Source organism: Bombus flavifrons, unplaced genomic scaffold (assembly GCF_040668555.2).
Source record: "Bombus flavifrons isolate JBK064 unplaced genomic scaffold, iyBomFlav1_principal scaffold0091, whole genome shotgun sequence".
In the NCBI taxonomy this organism is placed as follows: Eukaryota; Metazoa; Arthropoda; class Insecta; order Hymenoptera; family Apidae; genus Bombus; species Bombus flavifrons.
This window is the reverse complement of record NW_027184836.1, coordinates 40,302-58,488: the sequence shown is the minus strand read 5'-3', so window position 1 is coordinate 58,488 and position 18,187 is coordinate 40,302. Positions and strand designations below refer to the sequence as shown.

The 18,187-nt window shown below is 42.0% G+C and overlaps 1 pseudogene; it reads left to right on the top strand.

Annotated features, from left to right (window-relative positions):
* Positions 1 to 500: 500 nt before the first annotated feature.
* LOC138189497 (SURP and G-patch domain-containing protein 1-like) lies at positions 501 to 17,507 on the top strand (annotated as a pseudogene).
* Positions 17,508 to 18,187: the final 680 nt, after the last annotated feature.

The window sequence follows — 18,187 nt, the reverse complement described above, 5'->3', positions numbered from 1 at the left end:
CTGTGGAACATCGCGTACGACGCGGTGCTTCGGACGCCGATGCCTCCGAACTCGGCACTGGCGTGCTATGCCGACAACACGTTGATGCTGGTCTGGGGCACAGCATGGGGTAGAGCCGTCCGCCTGGCGGAGCTTTCGGTGGCCTGCGTGGTCGCCGAAATCAAGGGATTGGGACTGAGGGTGTCCCCTGAGAAGTCCGGGGCAATGTGGTTTTGTCGCAAGGCCGATCACGGGACGCCTCCAGCGGGTTATCTCCTGAGGTTGGAGCGGGCTGAGATCAGGGTCGGAACCAGCATGAAGTATCAGGGCCTGACCCTAGACAGCCACTGGACCGTCGGCGCTAACTCGAGCGCCTGACGCCGTCTGTTGAGGCGACGGCGAACGCCTCAGGACGTCTGCTGCCTCGGCTGGGCGGACCCAACGTCGGAGTGCGCCGGCTGTACGCCGGCAAGGTGCGATCGAGGCTCCTCTACGAAGCTCCGATCTGGGCGGAGGACCTGATGACCAACCGTCGCAGCCTCCTAGTGGTCAGGAGGCTGCACAGGACGGCGGCCATCAGGTTAGTAACAGGCTTCCGCACCATTTCGGCGGCGGCAGCGGCGGTGCCCGCCGGATTTCCCCCGTTCGAACTGCAGGCCCTGAGGTGTCGTGAGATTTATCTCCCAACTCGGGGTCTGTCAGGTGGGGCGGGCTCGGTGGGCGCCGACGTCAGGATTAGGCGACAGATGGCAAGACAGATGGCGCGCCAGCATCGTCACGAGAGTGGGTGCGCAGGGTGTTAAGCGTCCTCGGGGCCGTCTTTCCAAACTGGGACGTTTGGTTGGACGGCGGCGGGCCTCCCCTGACCTACAGAGTGTCGCAGGTGCTCACCGGACACGGCTACTGCGGTGACTATCTGCACCAAGTAGGGGAGATAGCGACCGCGCGCTGCCAACATTGCGATGCGAGCGTGGATTCGGTGCAGCACACGCTAGAATACTGCCCGGCGTGGGTGCGGCCGCGCCACGACCTCATCGTGGAAATCGGTTGTGATCTATCGCCGCCGACGATCCTCGAGGCATTGTCCGTAAGCCAGAGAAGGAGGAGGGCCGTGACCTCCTTCTTTGAGCAAGTCATGCTTCGAAAAGAGGCAGCGGGGAGGGTGAGGGTGCGGTACTCTCACCCTGAGAGGATTGAACGGCGAGGGCGCGGCATAGGCCATGAACACGATTCGGTGAGACGCATTAGGTCCGCCGCGTCCCTCGGTGGGGTGCAAGCTTAGGCGCTGGCAGCTCAGCGCCCTGGGGCCGCAAAGAAGCCCGGTAGGGGAACCGGACTGCCTGGCACGGCGGCTCCGGCGACGGGGCGCGGTGTGACGTGGCCGCACATCACTCCATTAGGGGACGTATTGAGCGCGTTAGAATTTCTGTATGTAAATCTTCAAGTTTGTTATGGTGTTAATTGTTCTTAATCGCTTGATTTGTTAACAGGTTTGCTTAGTCGTTAATATTTTATCTATTTTATTCCTTGTATTTGTTAATTAAAAATATGTATTCCTGTTGTATCAATTATTTCCTTTCTGTAGTCATTCTTATTTTTGAATCATCGGGGCAGTTTACGGCTTGTACTGTTTATTAATTAGTTTCTTCAATCATTTTACATATTTTATACTTGTAGATTAATCAAAATGTGTCCTCCTATTGTTCCGTTTATTCTCCCTTACTATTACGTAGTATGTGATTGTTCTTATTTCTTGATTTATTTGTTCGGTTCGCGACTCGTTCAATTCAGTAGTTAGTTTTATTCAATGATTTTTAATTCTTCCTTTTTTTTATTTTCTTATTTTGTATTTTACATATTCCATCTTCGTTAGTTGATTGCCGTATATCTTCCTCTTGTTGCTTTTCCTTTATTTTGCTAATTTGTCGTATATAATCCTTCTTATTCTTGATTTATTTGATCGGCTCACGTCTAGTGTAGTTTATTAATCGATATTATTTATTTTATTTTATACTAATTGTTATTGGTTAGGTTTTCGAATCGTACTGTGACATTTCCATCAGTTTACTAATCGATTTTATTTATTTTATTTTATCTTAAGTGTTATTGGTTAAGTTTTCGAATCAAGGTTTATTCTTCGCCGAGTTGTCGAATCATAGGTTATTCTTGCTTAATTGTTAGGTTGTGTAGTAATTTATTAATTAGTTTGTTCAAATCGCGAGTCGGTTATTGGTAGGCTTATTGAATGTTATATACATATTGTAATTTCGACCAATCGCGAAGAGACGCAATCGTGAGGAGAGGCGTCAACGGGAGTCGTAAATTCCCGTTACGATTATAATAATCGACAGCACGAGTAGATCGGTCCCCTGATTTCCGTTAAGATAATAGGGGTGAGAATAGGGGTTTTATTTCCAACACTTAAGTTACACTGTTGAGTAGATACAATTCCGAGATGACACATTGGCGCACGAAGATAATATAGATGTACAATAGAACAAGGCTGTTATAGTTGAATTTAGTATGTTAATTTACATAGCGTTAGATTTAGATGTTAGACTTCGACGTTGAAAGTTGACCCTTCTAACGGTGTAGAAGTAGTAGTTGACTTTTCTAACGGTGTAGAAGAAGTAGTTGATTTTCCCAGCGGTGTAGGACAAGTGGTTGACTTTCCCTGCGGTGTAGGACAAGTCGTTGACTTTCCCTGCGGTGTAGGACAAGTAAAGTTGGGTGACGATGCTGTGTAGGAGGAAAGCTAGCGATGGGTGTGTCTAGGGCGCGAGACCATCGGATTTGATCATGACATTTTGGACAGGAAAGTGAGGGCAGTATACATTGCTTCTGATTGGCCAAACGAAGGTTGGTGGATTAGGAAGATCTTAGCCGCCCTCGATAGAAAGTTGCTAGTAGGAAGCACCGTACGTGAGAAAAACTAGCTTTCCCTTGTCAAGCCGTAGTAGACAATAGTCGTTAAAAAGTAATAGAAAAAAGATATTTGTTCGGTCTGAAGGACCTTAGCTAGCAAATTACTCGGATTTATGACGGGTCCTTAAGACTATTGAGGGTACGCAGTAAGGATGAGCGGATATCTGGTGTCCGTCTGCCCGCGGTGAATGGCCTGAATACTCCGCATTCGCTGCCAAATACAGCGCGCATCAGCCAGTTAGCGCTATTTCAACTTACGTCCCTCCCATATTCATTGTAATTGCAATTTTGCAGATTCTGTCTTAAATACTCAATTGAACGTTTCATTGGAGATATGTCGGCAATTCGATGCGCGTTTTACATTATATGCATTATGTGCTGTTTACATTATATCAACTCGAGTCGAGGTTAAATTCAATGTTATTGCAGTATGCATATTCAGCATTCAATATTCAATTAAACGCATCTCCGCTGCTATTGGTGGTATGTCGACAATTTCATGCGCGATATACTCCTCATTCGCTGCAAAATACCACGCCTTTCAACCGGTTTGCGCTGTGTCAACTCTGTTCTCTGTCAAATCAAGCGTAATTGCTGATTAGCATATTCTGTATTTAGTGTTCAGTTAAACGTATGTCCGTTTCCATTGGAGATATGTCCACAATTCGATGCGCGTTATAATCCACATTTGCGGCGAAATACAGCGCACTTGCACCTGTATACATTTTGTCAACTCGGGTCGAGGTCAAATCCAATGTTAATGCAGTACTGCATATCCAGGTTTCAATATTCAATTAAACGTACCTCCGCGGCCATTTGTGGTATGTCAAAAATTGGATGCGCGATATACTCCTAACTCGCTGCCAAATACAGCGCACACCAACCGGTTTGCGCAATGTCAGCTCTGTGTCCTGTAAAAAACCATTGTATTTGCAGTTTGGCATATTTTGGCTTAAGTATCCAATTGAACGCCTCTCAGCTGCTATTGGTGATATGTCGACAATTTGATGCGCGTTATACTCCACATTTGGTGCCAAATACAGCGCCCTTGAGCTAGTTTGCGCTATGTCAAATCTGTGCTCTGTCAAATCCAGCGCAATTGCAATTTTGCTGATTCTGCCTTAAATATTGAATTGAACGCTTCCCCGTTTCCATAGGAGATATGTGGACAATTCGGTGAGCGGTCTACTCCAAATTTGCTGCCAAATACAGCGCACATCAACCGGTTTGTGCAATGTCAACTCTGTGTGCTCTGAAATCCATAGTGATTACAGTGTAGCATATTTAGCAGTAAGCATTCATTTGAACGTATCTCCGTTTATATTGGAGATATGTCGACAATTCTATGCGCGTTCTACTCCATATTTGCTGCTAAATACAGCTCGTATCACACGGTTTTTACTATGTCAACCCAGGTTCCTGCGAAATCGTTTGCAATTGCAGTTTTGCATATTTAGGCTTAAGTATTCCAACTAAACGTATCTCCGCTGTTCTTGGTGGTATGTCGACGAACCAATGCGCGTTATACTCCTCATTTGCTGCCAAATACAGCGGTCCTGCTCCTGTTTACATTATGTCAACTCGGGTCGAGGTCAAATCCAATGTTATTGCAGTACTGCATATGCAGGCTTCAAAATCCATTTGGACGTATTTCCGATACTATTACTGATATGTCTATAATTCGATGCACGTTATAATCCACAATTTCTACTAAATACAGCACACATCATCTGGTTTACGCTATATCGACTCTATTCCCTGTCAAATTTAGCGTAGTTACTGCTTTACAGATTCTGTCTTAAATATTCAAATCAACATATCTCCGCTTCTATTTCAGATATGTCGACAATTCGATGTGTGTTATGCTGCATATTTGCTGCCAAATACTGCGTACATCGGCCGGTTTACGCTATATCAACTCCGGTCCCGTCCAAATCCAATGTATATGCAGTTGTTCATATTTTGGCTGAAATATTCAATTCACCGCAATTAGAGGTATGTCGGCAATTCGAAGCGCATTATACTCTTCATGCTCTTGAACGCCTTCAGGTATTTCGTCTGTCAGCTATTTGTACTTTCTATATAGCCCATAGATACGTTAATAATTTCTTATAAGTGTCTACAAGACAGATCAATTATTGTATTCAGAAAGGTGTTGTTCCATTTGGAGGAATGCGGTTGATCTTTTTTCGTTGCTGAACAATTTCTGCGACACACCCGTCAAGATAGGTTTTCGCGTGTTTAGGACAGATGTCGTACTTTTAGTCGAAAGTGATTCCACGCTGTGTCAGTGGAAGCTAAATCGATTAAATTGCCGCTCTTAACGTTCAAAATACAGGAAGGATTTGTTAATATGGATAACGTGGCTGAAACATCTCAAGGCAAAATTTTTAATTGTTAATGAAAAGCTTCGTAATTCAAGCACATTTGTATATACCATTTACTCGCCTTCTCTTATTTCATGTTCGTGTTAACCTCAAGATATAGAATCAGTATAAAAGAAAGAGTAACACTTATCTTGGAGCTGAGTGGAGTAAAGAAAGGTTAATCGAAGGATTGTGACGAATAAAAGCTGAATAAAGCGGCAAACCTGATGCGGTGCGATATTGGAATTCCAATATTATGTATTAGAATTCTAGGACGGTGACATCGAACTAACAATACTGCGAAAATTCGATTATAACCTGGGAGCAAGCGTGCATAATCATTCTCTCTGTCTATGATTGTATTACATCTGTTAATAATAATATAATATGCAATTTCTTGTTCATCTCTTTATCTCGTCAGATCTCGTAGGGGAAGAAAATGAAAATAGTCTACGCGTTGTAGACCCATTCTTAAACTATAGCAACGTAACTATCTCCCGTTCAAAATCTGGCCAAAATCTCCGAAGATTGGCTCTTGGCGGAGCAACGTCGCGACCCCCAAATCACCGAAATCGTTGATAAGTTGCGGAACGACGAGCTTGCGGACGACGTCGCGAATACGTACGAATTACGATCCGGCACCCTGTACCGTAAGATACAAAGGAGAGGCAGAACTCTCTGCTTGCCCATTGTCCCAAGAGGCTTTAGGCGGTCCGTGATCAACCATGTGCACCAGTCAATTATGCACTTAGGATGGGATAAAACGCTCGAGAAACTGTACGAGTATTATTGGTTCGAGGGAATGGCGAAATACGTTCGCAAATTCGTTGAGAACTGTCATGCTTGTCGAGTTTCAAAGGCTAGTTCAGGCAAAACACAAGCCGAACTACATCCTATACCTAAGACCAGCATACCTTGGCACACGGTTCACATGGATATCACGGGAAAACAAGTCTACTACAAAGATTAACAAATAATAAGTCTAGTGAATAATAAGCTTAACAAATAATAAAGTTAGTGGAAAATAAATCGAACGAATAATAAGTTTAACAAATAATAAAGTTAGTGGATAATAAGTTGAACGATTAATAAGTCTAACAAATAATAAAGCTAATGAATAATACGTTTAACGGATAGTAAGTTCAATGAATAATATGGTTTACAAACAATAAGTTAATAATCGTTATAAACAATAATTTTGAGTTCAAACGAATCCACGATCAACGGGATGACTCCTTACTAAGCGTAGACTGATCTTAAGCACAGAAACACGACGTGTCACTCTCCAAAGCAGCCACAAGACGAATGCCAGTCTCGTGGAGATTTTTCTCCCTGTACGATTGCATTTTGTTTTCTATACCCGTTTGGAAGCATCGAGAAGGTTCCAAACGCCGTTGCTAGGCACACTCGTTGGAAGCATCGAGAAAGTTCCAAACGCCGTTGCTAGGCAGTTTCTGCCTGGAGTTTTGATTACTAATACAATGTATGTCCCATTGCATCGGCACCTCCGAGGCAACATCACACGTGGCTAGGCCCGCTCTCGAGGTCGCATGCCGCCACAACCACATTTCTCGGAAAACACATACAACCACTCCAGACCTCCGTTAGATAAAACATCCATCCCGTGACCGTGGCTACGTTCGGCGACCAATTGTCGCCTCGAACCCAATCTTGATATCACAAATCTCGAACAATTACAGCTATGATAAAATCCAGGCTAGACTACTAGAAGATGTTCCCAAAATTTCCAAGGAACGGCTTCGGCTTTCCTTTCATCTCCGACACGGCCATTCTGACTGTCACACGTCCTCGTGTGTAGCTAAAATACAGAGTTTTTTTTTTTTTTACATTAGACTCGTTGTAACTAATATTATCTACCATTCAGTTAAATGTTCCAAATAAGTCAAGGGTCCAGTTTGACAGCAAGATTCCGTTCGAAGGTTTAACAAACAAAGAAATGAAAGAGAACTCAAATTGGTAGTGTCATAGTTTGTATTTCGAAGTGCTAGTTGCATTCTGTGAGTCACCAGTCAGACCGCAACGACACGACAGATCATTTTCGATTCCGCACACGGGTGAATCTCAGATTGTTGGATCGTGTTACCACATTGGGCGTATTACGAAAGCGCAGAACATCTCACTGGACATATTACGAAGGCGCAGAGCATCTCACTGGACGTATTACGAACGCGCAGAGCATCTCACTGGACGTATTACGAACGCGCAGAGCACCACACTGGGTGTATTACTAAAGCGCAGAGGGTCACAGTGGACGTATTACGAACGCGCAGAGAGTCACAGTGGACGTATTACGAACGCGCAGAGCACCACACTGGGTGTACGACCACAACGTGGTATTAATGATCCTCTGAGGTCCGTGTACTCGCATCGTTATTATCACCGTCGCTGTCATCGTCGCAGACGTCCAACTCATCAGGAACGCAACTATTTGGCATTTTTCTTAGTTTGTCATGTCTGTCCTTGTATGTCCGTTTACCGTCTAAGGTCTTTAATGTATATCGGTCCCCTTCCAAAATCTCTGCTATCACGAATGGACCCCTGAATTTCGGGTCCAACTTCGTTTGGTTCCTTTCCTCATTTTTTCGTAACACAAAGTCACCAAGGTTAAACCTAACTATCTTGGCTTTCGTTTTGTCGAACCTCTCTTTATCATAGCTAGCGCAAGTCTCCATGTTCTGTATCGCCTGTTGTCTTACACTGGAGATGTCTACTTCCTTTTCCTCGACACTATCAGACAACGTTAAACCGTAGGGCCTTGCTGCCTTGCCAATTAATAACTCCAGAGGACTTGACTTAGTTACACGATTGGTGGTGCAATTCAAGGCTAACTGTATCTCGCCAATCGCTTCTTGCCACGTTCGCCCGGTCGTTTCTACCGTCGAAAACATATTTTTTAAGGTGCTCATAGTACGCTCTACTTGTCCATTGGCCCTACTAGCACCGGTTGCTATTAAGTGGAGTTTAATGTGCCTATCTTGACAGAAACTTTGGAAATCTTTACCCGTAAAGCATCTCCCCTGGTCCGCTATTACCCGGCAGGGGTTACCGAATAAAAATATAGCGGACTTAAGCGCTTTAATGGTATTTAGGGAGTCTATCTTACGGGTATGGTGCAAATATACGAACTTGGTGAAGGCGTCGACCAGCACAACGACATATTCCTTCGAGTCGCTTTTACCACTTAGTTTTCCCGTGATATCCATGTGAACCGTGTGCCAAGGTATGCTGGTCTTAGGTATGGGATGTAGTTCGGCTTGCGTTTTGCCTGAACTAGCCTTTGAAACTCGACAAGCATGACAGTTCTCGACGAATTTGCGAACGTATTTCGCCATTCCCTCGAACCAATAATACTCGTACAGTTTCTCTAGCGTTTTATCCCATCCTAAGTGCATAATTGACTGGTGCACATGGTTGATCACGGACCACCTAAAGCCTCTTGGGACAATGGGCAAGCAGAGAGTTCTGCCTCTCCTTTGTATCTTACGATACAGGGTGCCGGATCGTAATTCGTACGTGTTCGCGACGTCGTCCGCAAGCTCGTCGTTCCGCAACTTATCGACGATTTCCATAATTTGAGGATCGCGACGTTGCTCCGCCAAGAGCCAATCTTCGGAAATTTCGGCCAGATTGATTTCTTTTTCGGCAATTTTGACGATCGTACGGTGATCCGAGTCTACGGGGTTCCGCGAAAAAAAATCGACGTGAGCTATTCGTCTGCCTTCCCGATACATAATGTCAAAGGTAAAAGTTTGTAGGTAAGCCCACCACCTGTAAACCCTGTCATTTAAATGCACCTTATTGCTGGATGCCTTCAAGGAATTGCAATCAGTAACGACAAGGAATTCTCGCCCGTGTAGATAGTGGCGAAAATGCTTGACGGCGTTTACGACTGCTAACGTTTCTAATTCGTAGGAATGATATCTAGATTCCGTTGGGTTAGTCTTTTTGCTGTAATACTCTACTACTCTATTTTTACCTTCGACCTTTTGCATTAGGATAGCCCCGTAGCCTTCTGAACTAGCGTCGGTGTGTAGCTCTATTTGGTAATTGGGATCAAATATCATTAGCACCGGTTCATCGGTCAGAATAGAAATTATTCTTTGCCTTATCTTTTCATGTTTATCCGTCCAATTTATGTTCTTGTTACCGGAAGTGAGTGCACACAAAGGTTTCATTACTTGTGAGAATTTTGGAACGAATTTTCGAAAATAAGAAGCTAGACCGATGAACTGCCGAAGCTGTGTAACGGTCGTCGGTGCGGGTAAAGAGCTTAAGGCGTGTATTTTTCCCGGGTTGGGGCGAACTTCTCCGTTACAAATTACATAACCCAAATAGAGTACCGAGGTCGTTAGAAAAGAACATTTTGAAAAGTTAAAAGAGAATCCGGCTTTTACAAGGGTATCTAATACGATGTTCAATCGTTCTAGGGCTTGATCTACCGAGTCAGCGATAATTAAGACGTCATCCAGGTAAACTACGACGTATGAATAAGCAAGGTCGCCTAAGGCTTTGAAAATGGCTCTTTGGAAAACGGCTGGTGCATTTTTCAACCCAAACGGCATCGTTACATATTCGTACTGACCGTCGGGGGTGACGAACGCTGTATATTCAGTGGAGTTAGGGTGAATAGGGATCTGATGAAATCCACTGGCCATGTCCAAGCTAATGAAGTATCTCGCACTCTGCAATCTCACGATTTGATCAGCAATAAGGGGTAAGGGATACCGATCCGCGACCGTGTTTTCATTTAGCGCCCGGAAATCTACACACAATCTGTCCGATCCGTCCTTCTTCTTCACGAGTAACATGGGGCTCGCGAACGGCGAATTACTAGGTTTTACAATTTTTGCCCTAATCAGTTCACTTATCCGCTCGCGCACTATTCTCCGCTCTTCCCCGCTAAGTCTGTAAGGACTTCTCTGTACGGTGACATTAGGGTCAATCAACCGAATTTCTAACTGGCCCGTACTCACACGCGTCCGCGGGAAAACCGTAATAAATGACTCTTTGAATTTTTCGAGAACAGAGATCAATCGATCTTTGTCGTTACCAACTACATCAGTGTTGATCTCGTTAATGTTGACCGCATCTTCCACGACTTTGCTACAGGCGTTAACCATTTTTGTCTTGCAAATATCGACGCTATTTCGTGTAATATTCACGTCAAAACCTTGGCTCAAAATTTCACGACCAATCATGATACCATATTTTAAGTAACTATCAGCAAGGACATGAAAAGTTATCTCCAGTGTAAAACCGTTAATACATACAGTGGACAAGATCTGAAATGTACTGTTAACACAAGTATTTCCTATACCTCGCATTACTACTACATCAGTCGTTCGTTTGCCAGAAAATTTCGAAGATATAGATTCTTTAATTAATGAGCATTCGGCTCCGGAATCGAAACAAAATGGGAACGACGCACCCAGATGACTTAAACTACCAGCTGGAGACTCCACCACGCAGGAGTCAACTCGACGTTTGTTCTTGGGGCCGGGTTTTCTCTTCTGCAGTAGCGGACAATCAGGTGCGATATGGCCCTACGCACGACACTTGAAGCAAACCACCTTGGAAGTTGCGGCGGGATCGGCGCCTGCGACTTCGGGGTTAAAGCGTGGTAATGAACATTTTCCGGGTTTAACATTCGGCTCAAGCTCCCTCCGTTTTTGCGCTAGCGTCTGAATTAACTCGCGCATAAATGCCATCTGTTCTTGTATCACTTTAAGTGGTTCTGATCCCACTTCTGATGTCGGGGAGAGATTGGAATCTTGGGCGCGCGACAACTCCCCACGTGAGCCATCCATTGTTCAACACAACCGAGACTATACTTTCACGTATACACAAGTCTACTACAAAGATCAACAAATAACAAGTCCAGCGAATAATAAGCTTAACAAATAACAAAGTTAGTGGAAAATAAATCTAACGAACAATAAGTTAAACAAATAAAAAAGTTAGTGGATAATAAGTTGAATGGTCAGTAAGTCTAACAAATAATAAAGCTAATGAATAATACGTTTAACGGATAGCAAGTTCAATGAATAATATGATTCACAAACAATAAGTCAATAATCGTTATAAACAATAATTCTGAGTTCAAACGAATCCACGATCAACGGGACGACTCCTCACCAAGCGCAGACCGATCCCAAGCACAGAAACACGACGTGTCACTCTCCAAAGCAGTCACAAGACGAATGCCAGCCTCGTCGAGATTTTTCTCGCTGTACAATTGCATTTGTTTTTCTATACCCGTTTGGAAGCATCGAGAAGGTTCCAAACGGCGTTGTTAGGCAGACTCGTTGGAAGCATCGAGAAAGTTCCAAACGCCGTTGTTAGGCAGACTCGTTGGAAGCATCGAGAAAATTCCAAACGCCGTTGTTAGGCAGTTTCTGCCTGAGTACATCCCGTGACCGTGACTACGTTCGGCGACCAATTGTCGCCTCGAACCCAATCTTGATATCACAAATCTCGAACAATTACAGCTATGATAAAGTCCAGGCTAGACTACTAAAGATGTTCCCAAAATTTCCAAGGAACGGCTTCGGCTTTCCTTTCATCTCCGATATATATATATATATATATATATATATATATATATATATATATATGTCGGAGATGAAAGGACATCGGAGTCCTCCCTTTGGAACCCCGGGAAAATCCCTTAACACCGTAATCTAGATTCTATCATAGGCGTAATTAAACAATTGTCGTCTTTCGATCCGATTGTATTTGTTCAAGATTTGTGATAATGAGCTTGGGCTCGAGGCGATAGGCAGTCGCCGAACGTAGTCGCGGTCACGGGATGAACGCTTTGCCTAACAGAGGTATGAAGTAATTCTATAGCTCTCCTTAAAAGAAATATCTCTGGCGACACGCGACAGTAAACATTCCAACGGTCTCTGTCCCGTGGCCACACGCAGTCCCTATTCTTCGAGTAAGATGATTGCCAGATGTCGATGTGTCTCCACAGTACGTGATCAGCTAGCCCGAGGGCCGTTATAAACACTAAGATCTAGTTACCTAAAGTCCTTCAAACAGATAAACAGTCTTTGTCCCAACTACGAGAAGATAGGGGAGATCTATTTCTTTCAACGAACGGCGTCTCCCACTAGCAACTTTCCTTCGAGGGCGGCTGGCATCTTTTCTAACCACCGATATGGAGATTGACCAATTAGCAGCAACGTTAATTTCCCTTACTTTCTGAACGAGGACTATCCTCGACGAATCCGATGATCTCGTGTCCTTAGACACACCCCATCATAGTTTTCCTCTGCAGCATCGTCGCGACGAAAAGTCATTCTCTCGCGAGATCGTATTAGCGACTCACTTAGCGTCTGTACGCTCGGTGGGTATTCACCGTTTTAACAAAGAGTCCGACTTAGATTTTGTGGGCACGTTCATCCATCACCCCGTCGACCGCGGATTCGTTATTGAACCTAGGATCATTATCATTAGTTTCTCGAGTGTCTAATTGCCACGGTTGCTTGTCCAGTTCCATAATAATCGTATCTGCACTAGTCAATGTCTTCTCTATTGCTTATCGACAATGCGTAAACCAAACGACGATTCGTTTCACGCCCCAATCCTAATTCCAATGTGCACCCGACATATATATATATATATATATATATATATATATATATATATATACATGTCGGAGATGAAAGGAAAGCCGAAGCCGTTCCTTGGAAATTTTGGGAACATCTTCTAGTAGTCTAGCCTGGATTTTATCATACCTGTAATTGTTCGAGATTTGTGATATCAAGATTGGGTTCGAGGCGACAATTGGTCGCCGAACGTAGTCACGGTCACGGGATGTACTCAGGCAGAAACTGCCTAACAACGGCGTTTGGAATTTTCTCGATGCTTCCAACGAGTCTGCCTAACAACGGCGTTTGGAACCTTCTCGATGCTTCCAAACGGGTATAGAAAAACAAATGCAATTGTACAGCGAGAAAAATCTCGACGAGGCTGGCATTCGTCTTGTGACTGCTTTGGAGAGTGACACGTCGTGTTTCTGTGCTTAAGATCAGTCTACGCTTAGTAAGGAGTCATCCCGTTGATCGTGGATTCGTTTGAACTCAAATTATTGTTTATAACGATTATTAACTTATTGTTTGTAAACCATATTATTCATTGAACTTACTATCCGTTAAACGTATTATTCATTAGCTTTATTATCCGTTAGACTTACTAACCGTTCAACTTATTATCCACTAACTTTATTATTTGCTTAATTTATTATTCGTTCAATATATTTTTCGCTAACTTCATTATTTGTTAAGTTTATTATTCTCTAGACTTATTATTTGTTAATCTTTGTAATAGACTTGTGTATACGTGAAAATATAATCTTAGTTGTGTTAAACAATGGATAACTCACGTGAAGAATTGTCACGCGCCCAAAATTCCAATCTCACCCCGACATATATCTATATATATATATATATATATATATATATATATATATATATATATATATATATATATATATATATATATATATTGTTTAGACTCCGTCGTCGTCGTCGTCGCCGTCATTGTTGCCGCCGCCGTCGTCGTCGTCGTCGCTGTCGCCATCGCCGTTATTGTTGTTGTCAACTTCTTTGTCATTATCTTCGTTATCGTCCACATTATTGGTGTCATCAGAATCGAGTTCGCGACGACACTTAGCTTCAACCGGACAGCAATGCGGTGTACCACCTCCTACACCATTACAACCTATAAACTTACCACCTCCAAACATTCCTCCTCCTAATATATTATCGAGAATGACACAAATGCCACCAAGCGTAATATCGATTCCGGCTACGCAGACAATCGTGGTCAGTGTACCGAATGCATCAAACGTGCCAAATGTCCCAAACGTCCCACAGCCAAATGTAATACCATCTGTGGTGATGTCCGCTCCACCACCAGTTCACAATGTTGCCTCGAATATGAATTCAATTCCAGCGCCCAATTTTAATATTCCACCTCCGAATGTACCACCCCCTTCCTTAATTCCAAACGCCAGACCGCCGCTTTCTTTAATGTCGACCAGTTACCCTCTTCCTAATCAAGTCGCTCAGGTACCTATGGGACCACCTAATGTACAAGTGCCACCACCAGTGAGGCCATTGACTGATCTACAAGCCTCTGAACAGCTAGGTACGATATGTCGATTATTTTCATTTATTTCTTCGTTTCGGCGTATCGCCGCATGTTTATATTTACGAAGAACAAGTTATTTCTTGTAAAATGGATTACTTGTTCGCGCAGTCCAGAATATGTAAGTGTGCGTGCGTATGCGTATGCGCGCGCGCGATACGCCGAATACAAGACGCGTGGGCGAATACGAAACTTGCAAAAAGCAAATTCGTGCTGATCATTCGTGTAGACGAATACGTGTTCTACACTACAGAAACAAAAACAAAATCCAGAGCTTTTAGCGTTGTTACGCATGTCTGACAAAGGCTTCTAAGTGTGTCCCCTAGAGGCTGAGCAGCTGGCACGCATCGTCATTGACTGTGGGGATGAAATCGAATAAGAAGCACGAGAGAAGAATGCTCAAGATCCTAAATTATGGTAACTACTGTCCTCTCTGGTCCCCCATCTATAGTGTCTTTATACGTGTAGCGTTTGCACATATCACATTTTCTTTATTTCACCTTACGTATCGTTCGTTCGTCTTTTTTGTACAACATTGCTCTATTTCAAGCACTAGATACAGCATCTAGGTGTAATGTATTACAATGCTTGCTTTGTCTGTATCACTTCTCCGTTCTCTACTTCCTTTTTAATCAAATAGCGAAATCTTACCGATAATATTTGATAATAACGATACGTGAAATTGTAATTAAAATTTGACCAATAAGTTTTCTAATCATACATATATCGTGCGTCCAAAACGTGATTGTCTATCTTCATTTCTTATTTACAATTATTTATAATTACTATTTTATCCTCTGTAAAACAACATACGTTAGAGTATGTTCCCCTAATTAGTTTATAAAATATTTCTTTTATAAAACAAAGACAATACCTAAATTCTTCAATGTAATTGACGAATCAAAGGCGTGACATATTGGACGAACATACGAATATACGAGCTGTTTTCTTATAAAACACCTGTTATCTTCTATTCTTTCTTCTTATTCTTTTTTTTTCTTTTATTTTTTTTCCTCTTTATTGTGTCTCTTTTAATCTAAAGGAATTTAATTTAGGAGACTATGTTACTCGTCAGAAGTTTTAAGTTTTGTTTTAATCAAGGTTTCTGCACCAAAAGCAAAGTGCAGCCTATATGCAGTACAGGGGATTGGCAAAATTTCGCACCGAAAAATCCGTTAAGGAAAATAAAAACACCGGCGCGGAACTCTATTGTCCGGAAGAAGCTCTCAGCGATAATGACGATAGCGATCAAGGTCCTACCTCTAACAAGCATGTTTCACCACAAGGTATATATAATGTATATTTATTTTTGCATCGTGTCATCATCTACCATTATTGATTAATTATTGATTGATTATTTGTACATTAAGCAGAAAAGAAACGAGAGAGAGAGCGATAACAATTCTACAGATCGGTCAAAGGAAGACAACAAGGAAGAACGTAAACGAAAAAGACGTAGCCGATGGGGTGATCCAGATAATAAGGTGCCTGTAGCAGAAATGAACACGTTAACCAGCCATAATAAACAGCAAAGTAGTAGTGGCTTTTCACAGCCAGGTATCGCGATTCCTGGACAAATTGGACAACCGGCTGTTATAATTCCATCACCAAAAGTGCAACGTACGGAAACAAAGAACCCTATGTTAACTAAAATATCAAGGAACGATCCAGCCTTGATACAATATGCACGACAAACTTTGGGGACGTTAGATCTCACTGATGAGCAAAGGAAAAAAGCCGAAGATCATTACAAGGTGACAAGATTGTTTATTTTAAAATTGTTTTATTTCAAGCGTTCATTTAAGATTTAAGATTAAGATCGAGCTTAGTACTTTGTTAATTCAACTATGTGTAATTTCTGCCAACTCACTCACCGTTTATTCTAACCTTCATTCAGATAAATCTTCTCTACCAAAACTTATTAAGAAAAAGAGAAGAAGTAAGACGTTTAGAAGCACAGGGTAAGCACAAATACGAATACGACAGTGACGAAGAGACGGAAGGTGGTACTTGGGAACACAAACTCAAATCTGCCGAAATGGAGGCTACTCAAATGTGGGATGAAGAATTGACGTCCCAAGCAGAAGGAAAGCATCATATTGGTGATATCTTGCCACCGGATGAACTTAAAAAATTTATGGAACAATATAACGCAGTTAATCAAGGGAAGGAACCTGACCTTAGCGATTACAAGGAGTACAAACTGAAAGAAGATAACATCGGTACGCAGCCTGCCTTTCTTTGCGCGTCCATGTATTTACATATATTAAAATATATATGTATCTTTTTGTCAGTAAGTTATGTTTGACAACCAAATTAACGAAGTTTGCAATTCTTTAGGATTTCACATGCTACAAAAACTTGGTTGGAGCGAAGGACAAGGATTAGGTAGCGAAGGCAATGGTCGCATCGAACCTATTAATAAGTAAGTAGTTCCTGACTGATTGTACTTATTATATTCGCGTTAATTTCACATATAAACATATAATACATGTGAATTATTTTTATGATAGAAGTTTACCGTATTATTGAATTTCCTTAGCATTTTATTTGATCTATCTGTGACCATTTCCTACTTCATTTATTAATACCAATATCTTCGATGTTGTACCGACATTTCTCATTTTTCTATAGAGCAACCAATAGATTCGACAGTGCTGGTTTAGGTTCCGAAAGACCGGATGGTGTATCCAGGGACGACGATGAATTCGATGCCTACAGAAAGAGAATGATGCTTGCCTACAGATTTAGGCCTAATCCTTTGGTAATTTTGTCAAACATCTAAAAAATTTCGCAATACCAAAGTTATGTTTCATATACTTAACCACTAATCAAATGTTTATTTTTCTTCCTTTTATTTTTAGAACAATCCTCGAAGACCTTATTATTGAGAAGAAGGTGACATTAGTAGATCGTATTCGAGGTATTATATATCGTGATGTTCCATTTAGTTGGGAGATAAATTGTCATTATTTTGTATATTTGACATACTATACTGAACGTACAGATTACAGTTACAGTTATAGTGACATAATAAATGAAATCCCAATCTTGTTTCTATTTCTATAGATGTTTACTCTGTTTTTCTTATTGTATGTATGTACGATTATGAATGCTCATTAGAATTATTAAATGAAATATGAACTGTGAATGTTTTGTTACATATATTATTTGTACGTAGGTTTCATATTTGATGCACCGTGCGATATGTATTAGATTGTAATAGCATCGATTAAGTACAGAGTAGACGTAACATAATTATATGGGACTTCGTGTCTCACAAATTCCAACTGAATACCAACTTCAAAAAAATTAGAGTATTTCCTATTACATTGGACAAGCGTGCTTAAGCGCTTCTACATTGATCGATCTGATTGATACATTGCCCTAACATAGGGAATATATCACGCCTCACAGGTCACATGGTCCCCCAAACATGGGACACGTAAAAACAGCGACAGGTATCAGCTCTATCCTGTATTCAGTCCGTGACAAAGCATTCCGGTTAATTTGTGTCGATAAGTGAAACAATTTTACCGATCTACATACATACATATATGACGATACCTATGTATACTTGAATTTATAATGTACTCTTCCCTTTCCCCTCTGCTTTCTTCCTCTCTTCATTTTTATACTACGATCTACCTCATTGCCAGTCTGTCGGTTTACTAATTTTCTTGTACATCTTCTTTCCGATCGTATCTTGTTACTTTTTCCTTTATCGCATTTACCGAATT